The following is a 23,632-nucleotide window of genomic DNA, read 5'->3' as shown; positions in this document are numbered from 1 at the left end:
TCGGCTGCTTGACTGGATCCTCGCAGTCACTGCTGATGGTGGATTCCCCAAGGCTCTGCTGCAAGGGTGGCTCAGGTCTCTGCAGAGCCTTCTGGCTCCTCATCTCCCTCAGCTAGGACCTGAGCAACTCTGCCCTTCCCACGGGGGATCAGGCCTCCTCTCCCCACATCAGGGTGACGGCAAAAAGAGTGCCAGGGTTCTGTACATCCCTTCCTTTGGAATTGCCCGCCCAGCCCAGCACCACAGGCTGTGTTTCCTGGGCAGCAGAAGGCAGAAGAAGATGGTTCTCTGCAGTGCACTAGACAAGAGGAAGGCCTCGGCTGTCGTGCATGCAGCTGCCCGAACTCACCTTGCTCATTCATTCCTCCATACCTTTGCTTTTGACATGTCCTCTGCCTGGAGTGTCTTACCTTACTCTCTCCTTTTCTCCTGGTGAAATTCCTACTTATTCTTTAAGGCTCAGTGAGAACACCATCTCTTCTGAGAAGCCACCACTTCTCTCCCCTAACACTTGGTTCCCACAGCTTTTTGTTCCTAGCTCTGTCATAACACTTACCATATTGGATTATGGTGAGTTATTTACCTGCCCAGGTGCAAGAACTTTTTTAAAAAAAATTCTTTATTCTTAGGGTCTAGGTTGATGCCTGATGCACATCAACGATGATGATGATTAGGATAATAATAACAGCTATTATTCATTATATGCTTAGCAGTTGCAAGGCACAGTGCTAAGAGCTCCACACACATTATATCATTTATGCCCATCACACTTCTAAGGGTAGCTATTGATGTTATCCTAGTTTTGGGTGAATTTTTAGAAATTCCTTAGATGGAGAGGGAGAAGAAAATTTCAGTTTAAAAGAAGGAGCAAAAGTGGGGAAGCATGGCCTGTTGAGGGCAGGAAAATGGTCCTGGAAGGGGATACAAAAGAGAAAAATGAGGCTTGAAAGGTGAGCTGGTACCATATTATAGACGCTTTTGGATGCCCCCAAGGCATTGTACTTTCTTGATAGGCAATAGGGAGCCGTCAAGGAGGGGCCAATGTGATCTGAGCCAGAGGCTAGAAACTGGTGGCAAGCTGTGGCAATGACCTAGGTGAGGCCCAAGTGTTTATCACACATCTCCTGGGGGCCATGCTTGGGGCTGGATTCCGGAGCCCAGGCCTGACAGGTGCTTACAATCAGGCGAGAAGGCAATGCAGAGTTGTAGGCACCAAATTTGGTGAGCACACAAGGAAGGAGCGTGGGGGGGGGGCCCTGCAGCTGGGGAGGGTAGGGGCAGGGTAGGCATCAGGAAAGATTTCAGTGGAGATGATGCTTGATCTGAGACTCTATTTACCTGGTCAAGAAGGTGGGGAGGAGGAGAGGAGAGGGAGAGGGAGGCACCAGCAAGAAGAAAGCACTGAGGAATCAACAGCACGACCAGTTAGTGGGAATTTCTGGGTTTTGTTCATTCATTATTTTGTTTTATAAAACTTCTTTTCTTAAGAATTCTTTAGTAATGCTTGTTTATTGTAGAAAATGTGTCAAATATAGAAAAACAAAAAGAAAAAAGCTATAATCCCACTACCTTGAGAAAAATATTTAAAAATTAGGTATATATTCTGCCATTTTTATGTGAGTGTGTGTAAGTGTTTGAATAAAAATAAATGTGCATTTATGTGTGTGTGTATATATATATATATATATATATATATATACACACACATACATATATTAATGTATCAATAAGTAACAAAATGTAAGTGTACATGCTTATACCTCTCCATCTTATGTCTATACTGTATATATCAAATATCCTGCTTCACCAACCTTAGGTATAAAATAAGATTACATTTCTTTAATGTACAAACTTGACAGGCAGACTAGTTTTCCTCTGGGCTTCTCAAGTAGTTTCTAGGAATATTCAAAAAACCCTTACATATTCCTCAACCTGTCTTAATAGTACTGCTCCCCATCTTCCCCCGGACATATGTCTAAGACTTAAATAGGAAAAAGATGTATTGGTAGACTATTCATTCCAACTAACCCTAGAATGAAAACACTTCCTGGGCCAGGAACCATGTCTTTCTTGTCAATTGCTATACCCCCAGTGCTTAAATAACACCCACCACATGATAGATGTTCAGTAAATATGCTGAATAAATAAATGAATTCAAACATCTACTTGTTCATACAATGAACATTTATTGAACATTTTTGATGTGATGAGTTCTGTGCTTGGGAATAAAACTTTCATCTATGAAGGATATAACTTAAAGATAAGCAGCTTTTAAAAACAAACTAGGCTTCCATGGGAGGCAGTGGGCTTCCTAGCATAGGAGGTATTCAAGCAGACTACTGACCAAGGTTGTAGAAGGAATTCCTGTTTTGGGAGGAATGTTGGACTAAATGACCACTAATGACCCTTTCAAATGTAAAACTCTATGATTGAATAAATTTTAGGTAATAATTTCTAACTTATGAGTCATAACAACCAAATAGGTGACAGAAGGTCTCCAAAGGAGATATATTTACAAATGAAAAGAAAATGTTCTGATGGGATCTAAATATTTGTTGATAATAAATGAGATTTCTTGAGAAAATAACAGGATGTTGCTCTTGATTCGAGATAGATCATTTTAAAATAATGGAATTAGAGAAGTATTGTATTTCAGAATGTGTTTAAACATTTGTTCTTTAATCCATTTACCATATTCAAAACCCATATTTACAAACAAAATAGCCAAGAACTGAATAAGACAACTAAAACAAGCTTTGGATGAATCTTTTTTGAGAAAGCCTAAAGGTCTGGACTTTGGTCATTGTTTGGGAAATCTGACTTCAACACTTTAAGACAAAAATTTCAATATGTTGGTCTTAGAGACGTAGGATTGAAATTCATTTATTTATTCCTTCATTCAAGAAATACGTAGCTGGAAAAAAAAAAAAGAAATACACAGCTGGGAAAAAAAAAGACATAGTAAACATCCACTAAAACACTACAGACTGGGCAATATGAATAATTCCAAAAGGAAAATGAGATAATCTATGATATATTTTAACAGGCTTTTAAAACATTTATTTTATTACAAAGTCATAATCATCCATTAAATAAAATTTTTTTAAAAACTGGAAAGAGTAAGAAGATCACCCATAATCATATTATTTAATAAATAACTACTGTTATTATTTTTTTATTTCTTTTGAGTGTTTTTACACATGTAATTTTTATATAATTATAATATCACTGTAGAAGTTATTTTGAACTTTACTAATCTTTGGAAAGGTTGGCGGAAATTTCTTAGTTTGTTGGAACTTAAACCTAATTCCCTAGAGCTTTAATTTATGTGCCTTGGCTTTCCTTTGTGGACCTTAAATATAAATCTTTTGAATTAAAAAAAAAAATTATAACATAGGTTTGTGTTTAAACAACATTAAAGTGGATTTAAAAAAACTAGAATTAAAAAAAAAAAACAAAAGCAAAACTAGAATTTTATAAATTTAATGGCCAGATTGTAAAATTAGATTACAGATTAGTAGCTGGATACCTAAATGGTCAGAACTGACAGTTGTTGCCATCAGCCTTAATAGCACACATAGTGTCAACCATAAATTATTTGGCCACTGTTTGTTTAATGGCAATCTCCTTTGTTAGACTCTAGGCTCTGTGAGGCCAGGGCTACGTCTGTCTAGTGCACAGCAGTATCCCTAGTGCTTGCTTATTGCCTGGTGCAGGCTTGGTTCTTAGTAAAATTTGAATAAGTCAATGAGTGGTTCATTTACTGGGAGGTTTGGGGGTGGCCATGCATCCATCCATCCATTCATTCATCCATCATCAGATACCTTATGGAGAACCTGCCATGCACCAGGCACTTTGCTGAGCACCACAGACACAGGGTTGAGCAGATGTAGCCCACCCACCCTGGGAGGAGGAGCTTGCCACCTGGTGGAAAAGGAGTAAAGTCCTTCACCATGGGCCCTCAAACACCTCTTCCATGGATCTCTTGCCTGATGGTCTACTATGGAAGCTATTCCTTTGTATCAAGGCACTGTTCCTTTAAATCACAAATATGCTGGGAGATGGGCTTGTCAGTCATTCACAATTCAGGGCTTTTGAGAACTAGTTTCTCAAATTTGGGAGGGGAGAGGGAGAAGGCAGGTCATGCAGCCATGGAAGGAGCATTCAGGGAATCATTTTCTCCCTTCTCTGTAGCAGGAGGCCCCAGGCCGTGGGGAGGCAGCAGTGTAACAGCAAACATGCTCAATTGGCTGAGTCCATCACCACCTGTGAGGTGACAGGCAGCTCAGGTGCCTTACCTGCCTAAAGGCGATGCAGATCAAATGGGGCTGCGGGTATGTTGGGGCCCTGGGAGTCACACCGGCCATGCTCTTCCCCCATCAGGGAGGAGGCCAGCCTCTCAGACCTGCTGCTCTGCAGACGCCTCTCCTGTGCAGCTTCTTCTCTAGAGGAAGCCCTTCTGGTGTCCTGCAGCAGTGCCACAGGAACACTAGCTGGGTCTCCTTTTCCCTCCATCTTGTGGGCAGAGGCTGGAGCTGAGCTCCCAGCCGCCCCAGGCAGGAAGGAGGCTGTGCTGGAGAAAAGTCAGACCTGGGGGGAGAGGCAGAGCTTGAACCAAACTCTACTTTATTGCCAACAGTCCCAGCCACCAGGGCAGCCCTCCTGGCCCCCTGCAGCTCCTGGCCCTGGGGCACTGAGCCTCCTGAGAGGCGGCCCACAGAGGCCTGCCATGCTCTGTCCTGTCCAGCAGGACCTCATTTCAGTCACATGTGCATGAGGACAAGGCAACTCCTCCCTCCTTCCCTGACTCACATGGAGGTGATTGTGCAGGGCTGCAGTCAGGGTGGAGGTGGGGAGGGGCTGGAGTGGAGGCCTCACTTTGCCTCTCCCTCAGCTCCAGAGGATTCACAGTTTCTAGCTCATTCTCTGTGTAGTTCTAACGCTGTCTCCTCTCCTAGTGAGGTGGACCTGAGAGGAGAAGCGCTCAAATAAACACAAGGCCAATGGCTCCCTCAGCTGGTCTCAGATGGGAAGCTCTGTCTCTCAGACCTCAGAGAAGGCTTGGGGAAGGGAGGAAAGGTGGCCTTCCTACGCTGCATTCCTGAGGGAAGCATGCATAGCGTCCACGTGGTTTTGCCTGTTAGCAGTGCCATAGTTTAAAAAAGTTACAGTATAAAAATTAGAGTTGGCATGGTTGAGGAAATGAGTTCTGCTTGTTGAGTATAAATCTGAATGCAAGGAAATAACTGCTCATTTCTGTAAAAGATTTTATTCAAGTATTAATTTCACCCTGTATTTTAAAAAGACAAGTGCTTGAACATTGATTTTTCACATTCAGATGTGAAGCAGGTAGTAAAGGTGTTATTATTTCTATTTCTGACAGGTGGGGAAACTGGGGCTGCAGAGAAGCCATAGGACCTTCCCTGTAGGAGAATCTTGAGTCTGTGCCCTGAGCTGGTTCTTGAGGACTATGGTCACACAAGCCAAGTCTGAACATCGCAGAATCCTGACACACAGTGAGTTCTTAATAAATGCCAGCCAATCAGAGCCCCCCCCTTTACATAACTTCTGTGGTGTCCTATGCTTTTCCTCTTAGCATGCCATGCACCAGGCAGTTGACCCGTGAACTACATGGTTTGAACTGCGCAGGTCCACTTATACACGGATCTTTTTCAGTAGTAAATACTATAGTACTATACGATCTGTGGTTGGTTGAATCCGAGGATGTGGAACGGTGGATAAGAAGGAATCATGTATATGGAGGGCTGACTATAAGTTATACACAGATTTTTGACTTTGTGGTGGGTCAGCGCCCCTAACCCCTGTGTTGTTCATGGGTTCAATGTATATACTTATTTGTTCAATGTCAATCCTTCCACACCCATTTCTTTTTTTTTGGAGTATAGTTTTTTCAGTTTCAGGTGTATAGCAAAGTGAATCAGTTATACATACACATATATCCACTCTTTTTTAGATTCTTTTCCCACGTAGGCCACTACAGAGTGTTGAGTAGAGTTCCCTGTGATATACAGTAGGTCCTTATTAGTTATCTATTATATGTATAGTAGTGTATACATGTCAATCCCAATCTCCCAATTTATCCCTCTTCCACCCTCCATTTCTTTTTTTCTTTTTTAGATTTTCTTTTTTTTTTAAAATTAATTAATTAATTTATGGCTGTGTTGGGTCTTCGTTTCTGTGCGAGGGCTTTCTCTAGTTGTGGCAAGCGGGGGCCACTCTTCATTGCGGCGCACGGGCCTCTCACTATCGTGGCCTCTCTTGTTGCGGAGCACAGGCTCCAGACACACAGGCTCAGTAATTGTGGCTCACGAGCCCAGTTGCTCCGTGGCATGTGGGATCTTCCCAGACCAGGGCTCGAACCCGTGTCCCCTGCATTGGCAGGCAGACTCTCAACCACTGCGCCACCAGGGAAGCCCCCTAGATTTTCTGTTTTGATGTGGACCATTTTTAAAGTCTATATTGAATTTGTGACAATATTGCTTCTGTTTTATGTTTTGGTTTTTTGGCCCAGAAGCATGTGGGATCTTAGCTCCCCGACCAGGGATTGAACCCACACTCCCTGCATTGGAAGGTGAAGTCTTAACCACTGGACCACCAGGGAAGTCCCATCCCACCCTCCATTTCTTGATGACAGATACCAAATCTGTTTTGTTCAACACCTGTGTGCTAGTAAATTGCCTGGCACAGTGGAGGCCCTCGCCAAATAGGTTCTAAAGTAATGAATGAAAAACAGCCTTTCTCATAGCAATTCTGCACAGTTGTGACACTTGGCCACTTTTTGCCTCAACTGCCAATTAATTAAATGGGAGTAATATATCCTTTCTCAAGGATCAGTTGCCCTTCTAAAAGTTGGGAAATGCTGATGCTTGGGAAATGCTGCTGTCCCCATGGAGGTTCCAGGCTGGTGTGCTGGAGAGCACGCTCCCAGAGGCTCCACAATGCCACGGCCAATTTCTTCTCTTTCCCCACCCATGTATTAATTGGAAGGAGATGTTATCTTTCACAAGACCCAATAAAATTCTTAATTTATACCCCAAACAGAAGTTGGGACATTGCTATGTTATGAAGGAAAATCAGATCAGAAACTATCTCAAGGAACCCCTGAAGTAGAGGCCCTTTGAAGGCCACCATTGGTCTTGGATCATTTGTCTAAAATCTTCCGTTGTGCTCTCTTTTCCATGCCCCAGGCCAGGCACTGGAAGTCCACTCAGAAGCTACCCAGCGTGCAGACACTGAGGCGTGTGGTAATGAGGACACCGTGTGTGTGTGTGTGTGTGTGTGTGTGTGTGTGTGTGTGTCCTGGAAGCAGGCCAGGTGCTCAGGGAGAGGCCTAAGGATCTCTAGTAAGTCTTGAAGGACAAATGCAAATTAGGAAGCAAAAGAAGATGTTCAAGGTCAGGGGTCCCCAACTCCCGGGCCACGGACCAGTACCAGTCCGTGGCCTGTTAGGAACCGGGCTGCACAGCAGGAGGTGAACGATGGGCAGGCGAGCGAGCAAAGCTTCTTCTGTATTTACAGCTGCTCCCCATCGCTCACATTACCGCCTGAGCTCCGCCTCCTGTCAGATCAGCAGCTGCATTAGATTCTCATAGGAGCACAAACCCTACTGTGAACTGCGCACGCGAGGGATCTAGGTTGCGTGCTCCTTATGAGAATCTAATGCCTGATGATCTGAGGTGGAGCTGAGGTGGTGATGCTAGCGCTGGGGAGCGGCAGCAAATACAGATTATCATTGGCAGAGAGGTCTGACTGCACAGAGACCATAATAAATCAATGCGCTTGAATCATCCCGAAACCATCTCCCCCCACCCCATCGGTGGAAAAATTGTCTTCCACGAAACTGGTCCCTGGTGCCAAAAAGGTTGGGGACCACTGTTCTAGGTGAAGAGGACAGGATGATGAAAGCCACAAAGGTGTGAGAACTCCCAGCAAGTCTGGAATCCATCTCTGCATGTTTTCTTAGGGTGTGTATATGGCTTAGTGGTTACTGTTTGTTCCAGGTGACAATGCTTTCTCACCTTGGAGTGTCTGCAAGAGTGGTTACCCAGTGTGATTCTGAGAAACCACTCTCCTGGCCAGCTGATGCCAGTGGGGGGATGAGAAGACACCCCATTTCCAGCTACTTCCTTAACAGGGATCCCAAAAGAGCACTGTATTGCTATATTTATGATTCAGTTTTTGGAAATGGAAAGACCTCTTGCCAAATCCCTGTCAACAGAGGTGGGAACTAGGATGGGGTGCCCAGGGCCTGGGAGAGGTGAGTGGGCTAAACCTTGGGGTTTCCCAGAATTTCAGAATTAGAAGAGGCTGAAATGGGTAGGTTGTCTGGCCTCCCCTGGACGCTGATGTCTGAGACTTCTGTGGAAAAGTCCAGTGGGTTGCACGCTTGCCCTCTGGCTGGCTTGTGAAGGAACATGACCTTAACCAGTTTGGGCCAGTTTACCTTTAGGGTGGACCACTGGGCAGTAGGCCTGGGAGAGGCACACCCTCAGATCAGCCTGTTCCTCAGCACAGGAGGTTGCTTTGTTTCCCTCAAGGCTCGTCTGCTTATGTTGACACTGATTCTTCTTGTAAAGTGATTCATGGGCAGGGTTTTACTCACAGGTGAAAAAACCATAAGGCATGGATCTCCATGAGATCATTGTGCTCCCACCTGGGAGGTAAAGCCTTCTTTCTAACTCAGGCTGATACAGGGTTTTGTGCCACCGTCGTCACCATAAACTAATGAGTAGCCCATTTTCTTATTGAGGCTCCTACAAGTTACCACATTTCCGGGGTGTCCAACTCTCACCAGCAGCTCAGGTTTCTATCCCAGTGAACTAATGTTCTCATCAGTAGTTCCCTCTGATAAGCTGAGGAAAGTGGAGAGTTTAAGGACTGAAAACTAATTGGGGAAAGTGGTCACTTAAACTTCCTACCTGATCAATGATCCCTTTGCTCTAGTCTAGCCTTCTCAGGATTTGGGGTGCAGTGAGAAGTGGATCTGCTATTTATCTCACATATTTTCATGTCTCCGGGCTCCTCTTTCACTGGAACCACAGACTGGAAGGGACCTTCGGGATGATTTAGCCCACCCTGCAACGTGCATTGAGCTCAAAGGCCCAGAGACGTTATGCCTGAGAGCACACAGTTATTAGTGAAGGGATGGACCCAGAACCCAGGCTTTTTGACATCCAGCTCGGTGCTCAGTCCACCAGCCCACGCTGCCTCCATGCTCATGTTCAGCCCTGGGTATTTTATTACCTTCTTTCCCCCAACCCTTCGTGGCTTTGTAACCAGAGCACAGTGGTCTTTATGCAGATGATACTTAGGAAAAGTGTAGCCTAACTTTTGATTTGCTGGGGGTTGTCATGTCAGCTTGCAGGAAATGCACTAGAAGTGTGTGGGGAAACACTGCAAGGCATCCGCCATGACTTCCACATTCGCTTTTCAAGGAATGGGGCAGTGATATCATTCATTCTTGAATAGAAAAAACAAACCAAGCTTGTTTTCAGGCTCTAGCACAGCACTTCACACAGAGGCTGGAATTCCCCTGCTGGCCATCATGCTGAGTACAGGGCATCACCAGTACTGTAAAGTCTCTGGATCTTTTGGGCTTACATGGAAAAGCATCATCTCTAAGGTGGAGAAGAAAGTACAGGCTTTGTAGTTTCACATAAGTAAAATCCAAGTAACATCCCTTGGAATATTAGCTACCACTGTGGCCTGCTTTCTATGTGTCAGTTATGGTGCTCCTATTAACTCATTCAGTGCTCAGCCCTAAGTGGTGAAATTATATTATTCCCAATTTTATGAATGAGAAGAGTGAGACTCAGTGGCTTGTCCAAAGTCATAAGGTAGAGTGTTGCAGAACGTGGAGTCAAATTGGCTGATTGTAAGCCCTCCAATCCAGAAATGTCTGAAGACATGGCAGGAGGGCTCCCAGGGATAAAGGCCACTGAGCTGCCATCTCCTGCCAGATGCTGGGCTTCTGTTCTCCACGCTCAGACTCCTAACGGGGACAGCAGAACACTTGTTCACGTTCTCACCTCCACATCCTATCCCCATGGAGGGGTGAAAAAGAAGCAGAGGAGATCCAGCCACCTCCACTTGCCCTCTCAATGTTTGTCACCACGAGCTGCAGCAATGAGGATGGACGGGACTCTGGTGTGATGGGTTGGCACATGGCCTCAAGTTTCTGGTGCTGGGGTTTGGAACACAGCTGCACTTGCTCCAGGGAGGAAGAGGCATGCTGTTTACCAGCACCAAGTCTCTGAACTCATTCTAGTGACCTTTGAGAATTCACTCTCTATGGGAATAAAATTTGTGGAGAAGGAATTTTTTTATCCTCTACACACGTCTAGGTCGAATTATTATTGCCAAATAAAACAAGTATAATTTTCCCCTCCCATAATCTTAAACAGACATATTCTAGAAACATTTTGTCCATGTCTTCAGAAGATTGCTTTGCTTTTTCTGGTGTCAGGTCAACAGAAAAATGTGACACCCTAGTCGTGAAAGCCTGGGCCAGTTTTTGAGCGATATCTGTATAACTGGTGGATTTTATTTTGTTATTACTTTTTGTTTGCCCTTCATCATACACTCCTCAATAGAACTAAAGACACTCTCTGTTCTAAGGAAGCTCATGATCTAATGATGCCATTGGGAAGTCACTGGTTTTTATTGTGGATATTTTGCAAATCAAAAAAACCAAAAAAGGTCAATGCAAGTTGTAAACCTATTAAGAAGGAAACGGAGAAGCTACAAAGTGTCACAGAGATTTGTTATTCTTGGAGTTTGTTTTTCTCTCTGTAAGGAAATGGGTTGGTTTTTTTGGTTTTGTTTTTAAAACCAATTGCAAAAAAAAAAAAACCCCATTAAACGTGGTGGGAGGATATACCCATAGGACCACTTTATAAGGAGCAATGAGCACTTGAAAATTATCAATATTCCTTTAAATTTAGGAACACTTTGAGTGCTCTGAGTGAATAAATGAGAGGGAGTAAAGAGCTGGGTAAATATGTAAGCTCCATTCTGCAGTTAGTTTTCTAGAGGGATGCTGAGTTATATAAGGAAGTGAGCAAAGCTTAGAGAGCTAGAGTCCAGATGATTCCACCCAGAAGGTTTTCCCAGAGCAGTGGGAAGAAGAAGAATGCCATTTCCTTCTTACTATCTGGACTGGCTGGAAATCCCCTGGTCTGGTGGTTCCACTGGTGTGAGGAGTGTCGCCACCCCTCCCTGCTCTTCCCCTTCCCCACCCTTGCCCTTTCATAATTCCCAAGGAACCTGAAGCCCTCAAGCCAGTCAAGCTCACTGAGACTCAGTGTATCTCCCAGGATCTTCTCCGACACATGGAAGAAGAAGGAATATTTCTTAGTTCGATGATTTGCTTCTAGTTTATTTAAGGGTCAACAGCCAAAGGTGAAAAAGGGATGCAAAGACCAGATCTAGGTGAGGCAGTGACAACGGCGGCGGCGAGAGGATGAACAACAAGTTCGACGCACTGAAAGATGACGACAGTGGGGACCAGGATCAGAATGAAGAAAACAGCGCACGGAAAGATGGTGAGAAGGAAAAAACGGAACGAGACAAGAGTCAGAGCAGCAGCAAGAGGAAGGCTGTTGTCCCTGGGCCAGCAGAGCACCCCCTGCAGTATAACTACACTTTCTGGTACTCCAGGAGAACCCCTGGCCGTCCCACCAGCTCACAGAGCTACGAACAGAATATCAAACAGATTGGCATCTTTGCCTCTGTGGAGCAGTTCTGGAGGTTTTACAGCCACATGGTACATCCCGGGGACCCGACAGGCCACAGTGACTTCCATCTCTTCAAAGAAGGAATTAAAGCCATGTGGAAGGATGATGCAAATAAAAATGGTAGCAAGTGGATTATTCAGCTGCGGAAGGTCTTGGCATCCCGTTGTTGGGAGACTCTCATCCTGGCCACGTTGGGGGAACAGTTCATGGTTGGGGAGGAGATCTGTGGGGCTGTGGTCTCTGTCCGGTTTCGGGAGGACATTATTTCAATACGGAATAAGACTGCCAGTGACCAAGCCACCACAGCCCGCATCCGGGATACGCTTCGGCGAGTGCTTAACCTACCTCCCAACACCATTATGGAATACAAAACCCACACCGACAGCATCAAGGACAATTCAAGCTTTCGAAATACAAAAATCACATTGTGAAAGTACACAAGCTGGCAATAATCCTTTTCTGTATGCGTGTGTTTGTCCGAAACGGATGGGAGGTCTCCGGCTGGCCCTTCCATCTGCTCACGGAGGGGACGTCCCTGAGCCTCGTGCTGCCCTTTTGCACTCATTCCTGGAGGACGGATTCCGCTAGACACCCTCCAGCATCGCTGACCTTATAAAGCGGAAAAAATGGAAAGCGTGACTTTGTAATAGACAAACTTTTTTTTTAATGGGGTTCTGTTGGGGGGAGTTCAGCCTTTCCTTTTGCTGTGTGCTGTCCAGATGCCTCCCGGGCACCCTGTCGTGCTCTCCTGTGCTGTACGAAGGGCGTCGTGACCACGTGTACAAGCCAGAGCTGTCGACTGAGCGTGATCAGTATTATGAATGTCTGTGCATCCAGGAAAAGCTTTTTGTTGGAGAGTCCCGGAATAGCTATAAATGCTGTCTTCTAGATCTGCCATTAAATTATTGGGACATTTTGTTTAAAAAAAAAAAAAAAGACTAGATCTAAACATTGTTAAGGTAGAAAACTGGTACTTTGAGAGTCGGCATTTCTGTATTCAAGGGTAGAAATGGAAATTTACCTTTGGGGCACCCTAGTCATTTTTGAAGAAACGGCTAGGTGGCCCTTCCTCCATTATGCTGGCCGGTATAGCAGCAGGTGACCTTGTTTTCCCATTTTGGAATATCTGGGGGGTGCATTTTGTTCATTGTTGTATCTGTAGCACCAAGAGCTGTGCCTGGTGAAAAACAGATAAATATCTGTAGGAATGAATGAATGTTTGATCAGTGGAGGTAATTCTCTTAGGCTGCCAAGATGTGAGGGCTGGGAAGCATGTCTGAGAACCCTGCATGGGAGCTTGACATGCACTTTTTAAGAAGTTATATAATTAATAGCGACTGGAAAGAGTTGAAATAGCACGCTTGGCACCACAGTTACTGTAGGCACTTATGGCTTGACCTGAGGCCTTTGCACAGTCTGTCACCCTGTCTCCATTGAAAATGCATCTGAGTCCCAAGAATTGGCTTATAAGTGACCTTGGGAAATACAAACCAATCTTAGTTGAAACCTGCCTGAAACTCTGGTTCAGCTGTGGCTGTTTAGCAATATGTCCACAAATAAGGCATTGCTGGGAAACCCAATGGCCTTTATTCTTGTGGTTTGTTCCTAGCAGGAAGCGTTGGTGTAGTATCAGGAATGTAGACTTGGACTTTGTAGACCACTTTGCAGCTGTGACATTTTCCTAAGTGTCCCAAGAAGACCAGAGGATCTTAAATGGGCCAGGGAGAGGTCCTTCCAGGTATGTTAATATCTTAGATGCTCTGGCTGAGCAGAGTGTGACTCAGAAACATCCCGGTGGCCACCAGCAGTCACGAGTTTCAGTAAGATGCAGATGAACCAGAGAAAATCAGGGTAACATCACAGAAGATCATAAGGTTTGACATGAGGCTGGTTGATCAGCTCTGAGAGATGGCTGGGCTATCACACACAGCAAATAGCATTATTGCATAATGATGCAGGTTTGAAGGGATATTCTCCATGTAGGCTCATTCAGTCACCCCGACTTGTTCTCCTGGAGGTTGGGGTTTGTGAGAAGCAGGCAGTCTCAGATGACATCTGTGCTGAGGCCACAGATATCCAGGCAGAAGCCTGGCACCTTGTTCTTCTGCATGAGGGCCCTGGGGCCTCAGGGGAAGGTGGAGAGTCTAAGGCCTTCTGGCCATAAGACTGTGCCACCCTGCTGATGGAGGGGCTGATAGCAGCTCGGAGAGAATTCCAGACTGACTGCTCAGATGTACTTCCTGGAACATGAAGAAGGGGCTAGCAGGTCTTGGCAGGGCATAAGGACAGTGTTGTAATATACTAAGCAAGAGAGAGGTTTTTAAGTAGTAGGAGAGGTTATGCAGTCTCTACCAGGATGTGGGGAATCAAGGTAGGGTGAGGGACAGCACTGACCTCTTCAATAAAGGCAGTATCAGTGGTCACTGTGTCCCCTATCAGGGGCTCCTCTGCTAGTGACCAGTTGCAGTGACACTTGTAGCCTCTTGTGTGGGGAGGGAGAAAGCCATGAAGGGCATTAACCAGCGTGAGCAGAAAGACGACACTGGGTTAGCTTCATTTTCAGGTTGGCTCTGCTCAAGCGGTGACAAAGATAAGCACTGGTAATGCCACGTTCATATCCCACCAGCTTGTTACCAAAGTGGGAAGAATTTTTCTCTTTCCCAGGAGGACCAGTGACAGTTCCAAGGCTGGTGATGCTCGCTGGCTCAGCATGAGTCATGTAGTATGACTGTGACCTTGATCAGCGAGGCCTGGGGCAGGTAACTACTCTCAAGCCCTTGGCCTGAGACTGGGGGAGAAGTGGTTCTCCAAGAAAAACTGAGTTCCCTTCATCTAAGAAAAGGGCATGAGTGCTGAGCAGCAAAAAAGTCACATTTCCACACTTTCTGACTTGAAATGAATGTGTGACTGGGTGTAAGCCAAAGCCAGAATTTCAATGAAGAACCAGTCACCTAAGGTCTTCATGTAGCTGCAGTGTTCCTAGAAAGTGAAGGGGTTTCCCTGACCTGCTCTAGAATGTTTCTTAAGAAGTAAAGTATGCTCAAGCACTTAGCACTGGAAAATAATCACGTGACTAACAAACAAACGGACTGGAAACTGGGGGAAGGGCAGGCAGGAACCTAAGAGAGAAGGGTCATATCCTTTCAACAAATAGGCAGCATTACTTAGAATAAAGGAGGAAATGAGGCAAGAATTGAAATAATGAAGTGGTTATTTTTTTTGGCCAAAAAGATGGTGCAACATCTGTGTTAATATTTAGCCTAAAGAAAACCCCAGTAATTTCCGTTATTGTGATATTATTAGATGACAGCGACATTTTTTATTTCTTCCGTATCATTTTTTAAGTTATGAGTTAATCTAATCTGGCACTCATGTCCTTCTCCATCAGGTAAAGTCCCTCTCATTCTTCAGTGGTCCCTCTTCGAAGGTACCATTCGTGTACCTTCTTTCCAGATTCACGTAGGGGGAGATCCTTTTTCTCTCTTTCTTGTCAGCTTTTCTGCTTTTGTACCTACCGCTAAGATAGCACTTATCATGTTGCACTGTGGTTTTTCATTTGTTCAAAAAGTTCTTTCGGGCAAGACAGACTTGAGGTACATCATTTGACTTCTCTGAAAGTCAAAGGGGAATAAACAGTTCCTTCCACAGAGAGGTGCTGTGAGAATTCAATTAAAGAAGCTGATGCATGAAAAGCACATAGCATGATATCTGGCACATGGTGAGAGCCCAGTAAATATTAGTGCATTTTAGTATTTATTCTCATTGAAATAATAGTAATTATTATTGATATGTATTTTACCAGATGATGAGTTCCTAGAGGACAGCGGCTGTTCTGAGGTCATAGTAGATACTCTATATATGTGGAAAGAAAAAAAGACAGGGAAAGGAGGGGAGGATAGGGGAAGAGAGGGAGAGATGGAGGGGAAAGAGGGAGGAAATAATAATGGGAACAACTAAGAAGGGAGCACTGCCAGGTTTGTCCAGAAGTAATAGCCAATGTAGCTAGAACTAGCCTATCCAGCAAAGAAGGATCTAGAAAACGTTTGTTTTATAGATGAGGAAATGTAGGGGCCAAGAAAAGTTAAGGAGCAGGTCTAAGACCGCGAAGTGGGGCTGGAATACAGGCTGTCTCCCGGGGTTACTCCTCACAGCCCCTGCTGTTGCCGGATCAGCTTTTTGTCCTCTCCATTTTCCTTAGCAATGCCAAGGCATCCACATGGCTTGATAAACCTCAGCTGACCTCTGCCACTGGGAGAATAGGACATTTCCTGTCCACCCCCAGATGGAGACCGAGGAAAACGTAGGTATTTGGTGGGAATTTTTCAATGTCTCCTGTGAAAACCAGAAGACAGCCATTAAGGTGTAACACGGTCCTGGCCTTAATGTGGTTGGCTCCAAGGGATCAAATCCTACCCGCACCCGTAATGAGGCTCACTGACTCTGATTGCAAGTGATGAGGCAGTTAAAGAAATACAGCGTTATGTCCTTGAATATAGGTTTGGACTGAACTGCCTACAAGGATTACTGCCTTGCTTGGGAAATGGGCTTGCATTTAGCTGATATAAGAGCCTAGACAGGGTATCTGCAGCTCCTTCTAGAGGGAGTATCAGAAAAGAAACCCATTCCTGTGTTTGGGTGGATCTGGTTCCTTAGAAGTGAGTGAAAACTAATATAGAGACTTGCAGGGGATGCTTAAGAGGGGATGTAGGAATGAACTTGAGAAAAAAGAGCCACCCTGGGTGTTGTAAGGTCTGAAATATATTTTAAAATATTTCCTCACAGGCAGTGTGCTCTCATGCATGTAGTTTACATTATACTCTAGGTACAATCATTTGCCCTAATCGGGAATTCACACCCTAAGGTGGCAAGCCAGCATTCTAATTAGGAGGCCTGTATTCCAGAAGCAGCTACTATAAGAGCTTCCATGATCTTTATCTCTGATCAATAGCAGTTGCTTTACCAGTTGACATAGAAATAGGTTTCCATTGATGAAAGCAGTGGCTTTTTAATTGGCATAATGGATACTACCAGTGGGGTTTCAATAGCGAGATTGCTAGTTGTAAAGATATGTGGATTGTCTAAAATATTTTAGAATAGCCCTTGCTTGAAAAGAGTATAAAAAACCAGACAGTTCGGTAGCTCTTGGTGAGCTTCCTGTGTCCAAATTTGAATTTAGAAGATTCTGGTTGCTCGATAATTATTGTAAGATTAATTGAATTCTGCTCCTAGAATATTGTCACATTTTCTGACATGATGATGTGATGTCAGGAGCTATAGCAGCTTCGCCTTAACTATGAAGGACGAAAGCCAACGTGTTGAATGTTATTAGTTATGTAATGCTCCCTAACAAATTACCCCGAAATTTAGTGGCTTAAAACAACAACAATCATTTATTACTTTCCAGTGGTTTCTGTGAGCCAGGAATTTGGGAGAGGTCCTGGCTTTGGTGTTTCTCACGAGGTTGCAATTAATGTTGGCTAGAGCTGTAATTATCCAAAGACTTGCCTGGGGCTGGAGGACCCACTTCCAAGATGCCTCACTCATATGGCTGGGATAGTGCTGTCTGCTGGAGGGGAGGCTCAGTTCCTCCCCATGTCAGCTTCTCCGTGTGGCCTGAGCTTCCTCACAACATGGTTCCCAGACAAGCATCCTGAAAGAGAGAGTGCCAAGGGGAAGCTGAATCCTTTCTGTGACCTAGCCTCATATAGCATCACTTCTGCCTTACTCTTTGGATTGGGATGGTCACAATCCCCTGCCTAGATCTGGAGAAATATATAGGTGTGGCCATCTTTGTGAAATACAATCTGCTGCACTGTCTTAGTCTACTTTGGCTACCATAACAAATACCATAGGCTGGGTGACTTAAACAACAAATATTTATTTCTTCCAGTTCTGGAGGCTAGAAGTCCAAGATCAGGGTGCTACCACGGTCAGGTCCTTGGTGAGGGCCCTATTCCTGGTTATGCCCTCAAATGGTGTTTCCTTGGTAGGTGCACAAAGAGAGAAAGATCCCATGTCTCCCCCTCTTTTTATAAGGGCATTAATCCCTTCACGAGAGCCCCACATTGGAGGTTATGGTTTCAACTTATGAATCTTAGGGGAACACAAACATTCAGTCCATAACATACATTAAAGATAATGTAAAGAGGAAAGATAGAAAAAACCTAGGTCCTTGATACCATAATTGTGCTGCTGAAATAATAAACCTTAGAAACATTTCTGAATGTCTTGTTTCATAAGATAGTACATTTTCTTTATAGATTTATTCTATTATTGTAGCTGAAACTATATTACTTGGTATAAAAGCCAGAGCAAAAGAAATGGGTTCAGATTCTCCCAAAGCTGCTTAGATGATATGACTTCAACCAAAGCATTTAATCCCATTCATTTATTCAACAGATGTTTATCAATGGCCTTCAATGTGCCAACCAGGTACCAGGTACTGTTTAAGACACTAGGGATGCAATATAGTGAGTAAATAGAAATCCCTGTCACCGTGGAGCTAACAGTCTCCTCTGTGTTCTGTGGGTCTCTGTGTGTGAGGGCGGTGGTGGAATGTGGTGGCAAGTGAGAAACCAGATGAATAATTAAACTGATGTGAGTGGCGAGGGGTACGATGGAGAAAAATAAAGCAGGGAAGGAGGACAGACTGGCGGGGGAAGTCCTCCCCCAAAAAGTGACATTTGAGTAAAGACTTGAAGGAGGTGAGGAAGTGAAGCATGTGCAAAGGCCCATGTGGGAACAGACATGTGTGTGTGAGGAGCATGAAGGAGCCAGTGGGACCCGGGGACTGAAGACCGTAGGAAAGGAGGACGGAAAGGTTATGGAGGGGGCAGCAAATTGTATAGTGATATGGGAAGCCATCTGAGCTTTTGATTAGAGAGTTAATATGATCCGACTTACACTTTAACAGGATCACTTTAGCTGCTGTGTCGAGGATTAGATTGAAGAGGGGCAAGCGTGGAAGCAGGATGACTAGTTGGGAAGCTATTGAAATAACTCATATGAGGAACGATGGTGAAAATTTGATAGCAATGGAGGTGGTAAGAAGAGGTCAGATTCTGGTCATGTTTTGTTAGAATTTTTTGACAGATTGGAATTGGGCTACAAGAGACAGAGAGGTGGCAAGGGTGACTCCAAGGTTTCGGGACTGGGCAGTGCGAAGAACAGTGTTTTAGGTTTCTATTGCTGCATAACAAGCCAATCTTAGCGTAATAAACAATAGCAACATTAATTTTGCTCCCAAATCTGCAATTTGAGCTGGGCTCTGAGGCAACAGTTTGTCTCTGCTCACTTGAGTCAGCTGAGGCAGCTTGAAGTTGGGGGCTGAAATCATCTGAAAGTTTGCTTGCTCACATGTGCAGTGATTGATGCTGATTGTGAGCTGAGGTTGGGTCACCCCTGTGTGGCCTTTCCATGTGGCTGCTTGGCTTCCTCACAACATAGTGGCTGGGTTGCAAAGGTCCAAGGGTGAGTGGCCCCAAAAAGAGAGCAAGCCAGGTAGAAGCTGTATCAACTTTTATGACCTTGCCATGGAAGTCTGTGTCACTTCTGCCATATTTATTGCATCAAGACGGTTACAGAGGGCTTCCCTGGTGGCGCAGTGGTTGAGAATCTGCCTGCCAATGCAGGGGACACGGGTTCGAGCCCTGGTCTGGGAAGATCCCACATGCCGCGGAGCAACTGGGCCCGTGAGCCACAATTACTGAGCCTGCGCATCTGGAGCCTGTGCTCCGCAACAAGAGAGGCCGTGATAGTGAGAGGCCCACGCAACGCGATGAAGAGTGGCCCCCGCTTGCCACAACTAGAGAAAGCCCTCGCACAGAAATGAAGACCCAACACAGCCATAAATAAAAAAAAAAAAAAAGACGGTTACAGAGTTCTGCCAAGAGTCAGACAGAGGGAAATAGACTTCCTCTCTTGATGGGGGAGTAGGAAGAGCACGCAGGAGTAGATATCTTGTTGCAGGATTTGGTTTTGGAAAATAAATTTCGCCACGGATGGAGTGGCCATTTATTTGACATAAAGAAAACTATAGAAGGAGCAGGTTGGGGTGGTTTGAGATCAGGAGCTGGTATCAGGAGTTTGAGATAATTTTGTTTGACATGCCCCTTGGACTTTCAAATGGAGAAGTCAGGCAGGTAGGTGGATCTGTGAATTTAGAGGTCAGGGGTTGTCACCAAGGTATAGTTAATATTTAAAATCAGAAAGCCAGATAATATGACCAAAGAAGTGAGTGTAGACAGAAAAGAATGTGATCCAGGAATCGAGTTCTAGGACACCTGACATTTAGCAGTGAAGGAAAGTGGGGCAAATGAGACTGATAGGGATAGGCCAGGGATGTAGTGTGGCGTCCTGGAAGCCAGGTGAGAAAAGCGCTGAAGGAGGGGGCAATGAACCAGATTTTTCAGTTTGGAAGATTGTGATTCCGTGATGGGAAACACCTGAAAAGGTGTTTGTATTCCTAACTCAGGCTGTTAGCCTCCATCAATCCAAATTCTTCTCTCTTCTGCTGGATCAGAAGCTTCTGGAGGGCAGAGATGTTAGCTTTGGTCATCTCTGGACCCTCTAAGGTCCTATCATGATGTTCTCCACACAATAGATACCTAATAAGTGAGGGTGAACAGACATTAGCAACAAAGGGATACTATATAAGTTAAATTCCCTTAAAAGGGCAGTTATAAGCTTGAGGAATTAGTCGATTCTCATTATTCGTGGTAGTTATGTTCTATAAAGTTGTTGTGAACATCAAATTAGTGAATACTGAACCATCACTCCTGGTAGAAATACAGGGTTAGATTCCTGCGAGCCTCTGATCACAAGTTTCATCATCCAAGCAATATATAACCATCTATTATGTGTTTCTGTTTAAAGACACCTTATTTATGATATACTGCTGATTCATTAACATTAAGCTCATGGTCAACAACAGCATTATACCTCATGCCTGAACGAAGCTTATCTAACACATATTTTCTCCATCACAGCCTGTCTTCTGATTAGGAACACTAGACAGCACTTCAGCACGTGCTTGGGAGTCACCTTAAACAACGGAATCACCAAAAAAAGGCACGAAAACGTGAAAAAACGCTTCTTAGACTGTGAAAAGAAGGCTTGTTTACAGTAAGAGAGCGTAGAGCAGCCCCCTGTTCTGTCCCCCTCTCCTTGCTCAGACCTTAGCTAGAGATACGTGCATTGGGTGACTCAGCTTTTCTTCTCCTCTGCGCGTGTCTGCTAATGACCGCGGAAGGACAGAGCGTATTCATTTTGCGATTACAAATAAATTTTAGCGAGTACGCAGATTTGAGAATACGGAATCTGAACGATGAGCATAACTGTATCTAACTTGCCTTAAACTGAATGTAAAGGGCCAAAGAAGAAGGGTTTTATAGCTTTTCCTCTGTACATCCATGTGGAAGGGGCCATAACTTCAGTATTTTTTTTTAATTTCAAGATGTCATCAATACTTCGGGGCTTAACACCTTGCACAAATAACTGAAATTATAGCTTACTGTGATCTCATTAGTTTGAAATCAGATTTTATTGCTTTGAAAACGGCTTACCATTTCTGAGTCTATCCTCTTTGGTTAGCATGTTTTTCCTATAGTCCCATAAATCAGATGGTCTGAGTAGGTTTTTCTATTTGGACACTGAGGTCATTGAACAGAACATAAATTGGGGTACCCCTTTACCACTCTCGGGGAAGATAGACTTCTGCAGTGTGTTTCAGGGTCTAATTTTGCTCTGGGCCATAGCTGAGTCCACCTAGAATCCCGCCACAGTACAAAGGTGTTCGTACAGGCTCTCAATATTGTGTCAGTGGCAATTTACAGAAATTTCCTGGAAGATTTAAAAGCCCATAAATGGGCCAGGTAGGTGGAAGTTGGGAAAAGCACAAACTAAATAATAGTATTTATGGAGATTGAGCCAAAGCAGCACTAGATCACTGAGGAGAGGTGACCACGTCCCTCCTGAAGATGCTATGAAAGAAAACTTCTTCCCATGAAGGAAAACAGACCACATTTGGCTGTAAGGGAGAAAAACATCTTGATCTTTTGGTTTTAATAAGCAATTTCCTAAATAGCTAAATTAAGTTAAATTTAAGAAGAAACTGAAAAATAAAATGAACAGAAATGTGAACCCCAATGTCCTTTAAAAACGCCTTTATAATTTTCCAAGGAACAGTTTTTGGTTTCGTTAAGGAAAAGCAAATTTGTCATCTTTTCTGGCAGCCTCAAACTATTTGGTTTCTAATTCCTAAAGGAGTCATTTAGCTCATTGAAGAGTAAACCCAGCTCCCCCAACAAACACCCACTGCCTGCTTGGAGCTTGGGAATCCCTCTGGGGAGGCTCAAGGGCACCCCCAAGGGCATGGCTCTGTGTCCAGTCCCTGCTGGACACTGCTGCATAGCAAGTCCAAGACAAGCCAAGGGGCTCCAGGAGAGAGGGCAGCACCAATCTTGCCATTAGGGTGGTCAGCTTTCCTCTGCCTCTTCTCTTTCCCTAAAATATTAAGTCTTCCTGCCAAGATAATGTCCTGGCTTGTGCAGATGCAAGAAACAGGGCAGAAGGCCACTCCACTTTGTTTTGCCAGGAAGTTAACCTTGGACTCTCAAAGGAGCACTTAGAATTCTGTGGAAGCAACACCCTCCAAATACAGCGACCCCACCATTCTGGAGGCCAGATTGCTGTTGATCTCAGCTTTCCCAGCCACAAAATATTGGGAAAAGGTCTTTGAGGAAAAGGTGGTCATAAAGCCTATCCACTTTTCTCAGGCCAGTGGACCAGGCAGATTAAGGAGGAGGCCCCAGGAGTGGTACGGACATTGCCTAGGATACTGGTTTTGAAGGAGTACTAAAACCCAAGTGGAATAAACTAGAAATGTGATGTCAGTTAACTCAGGCTTTCACTTACAGCTTTTCAGTGGAAGTAAGAGGTTCCTTGTTGCAAGGAAGGGTCTTCTCAATGAAGCATTCAGTTTTGTGATGACTCCATGCAGGCAGCGGGGCACAACTGCAGGCCGGCCTCAGCCTCCCCCTGCTTGTGTCCACAGGTCAAGACTGGAGTCACATTTCCGTCAGCTGACCTGTGAAGCTAAATAATGCGTGGCTCCTAAGATGCTGTTTCCTGGAAAGGAAGGTTTTAAAAAAACCTTTTATTGCGTAAACGATAAGCTCTTTAACATACCTCATAAACAGTCTAGCTTAGAAAATTGCCCACAATAAGTGTAAGTAGCCATTCTCCTGTTTTGAATGTGAAGAAAGAAGTATATGATTTTTATTCATGGAATTTTCTAACCTTCACTGTGTTGAACAAAATCCGCTTTCAAGGAGAGTGACATTATTACTGTCTTGGGAGCCCCTGTGTCTGTCTGGTCCTACTGGTTTGACTTGCTTGGTTAATGGTTCTTTCCCTGTCCTCAGCGGCTAGGGATGGACCACTGACAGCGGAACATCTGGTCTCCAAGAGCCAAGTGTTATGGTGAGTGTTTTCTTGCTCTCAAGTGAGGGTGACCAACTATTGTGGTTTTTCCCGGATGGAGGGTTTTCAGTGCTAAAACCAGGATAGCCCCAGACAAGTCAGTCACGTTATTTCTGGCCAACTTGTGCCGAGGGAAGCAGCAGAGTAAGGGTTTGCCACGTACGGGCTCTGGAGCCGACCACCTGGATTAGGGCCTGTCTCCATCATTTCACTCGCCATGTAACCGTGGGTAAGTGACTTAACCTCCCTGCTCTTCAGTGTTTCACACCTAAAAATAACATCTACCTCTTAGGGCTGTTGTGAAGCCAAAGTAAGATAATGTATGCAGAGTGCCTCTCAGTGTGCTGTGCACGTAGGAAGTGCTCATAAATGGTAGCTGCTGCTGTTGTTGTATG

General features: G+C 44.6%; 1 pseudogene; it reads left to right on the top strand.

Moving 5' to 3' along the window:
• The first annotated feature begins 11,457 nt into the window (after nucleotides 1-11,457).
• Nucleotides 11,458-12,198, top strand: LOC137761166 (eukaryotic translation initiation factor 4E type 2 pseudogene; annotated as a pseudogene).
• The last annotated feature ends 11,434 nt before the right edge of the window (nucleotides 12,199-23,632 follow it).

This window comes from Eschrichtius robustus, chromosome 3, assembly GCF_028021215.1.
Source record: "Eschrichtius robustus isolate mEscRob2 chromosome 3, mEscRob2.pri, whole genome shotgun sequence".
Taxonomy (NCBI): Eukaryota; Metazoa; Chordata; class Mammalia; order Artiodactyla; family Eschrichtiidae; genus Eschrichtius; species Eschrichtius robustus.
This window is presented reverse-complemented; position numbering and strand designations above follow the sequence as displayed.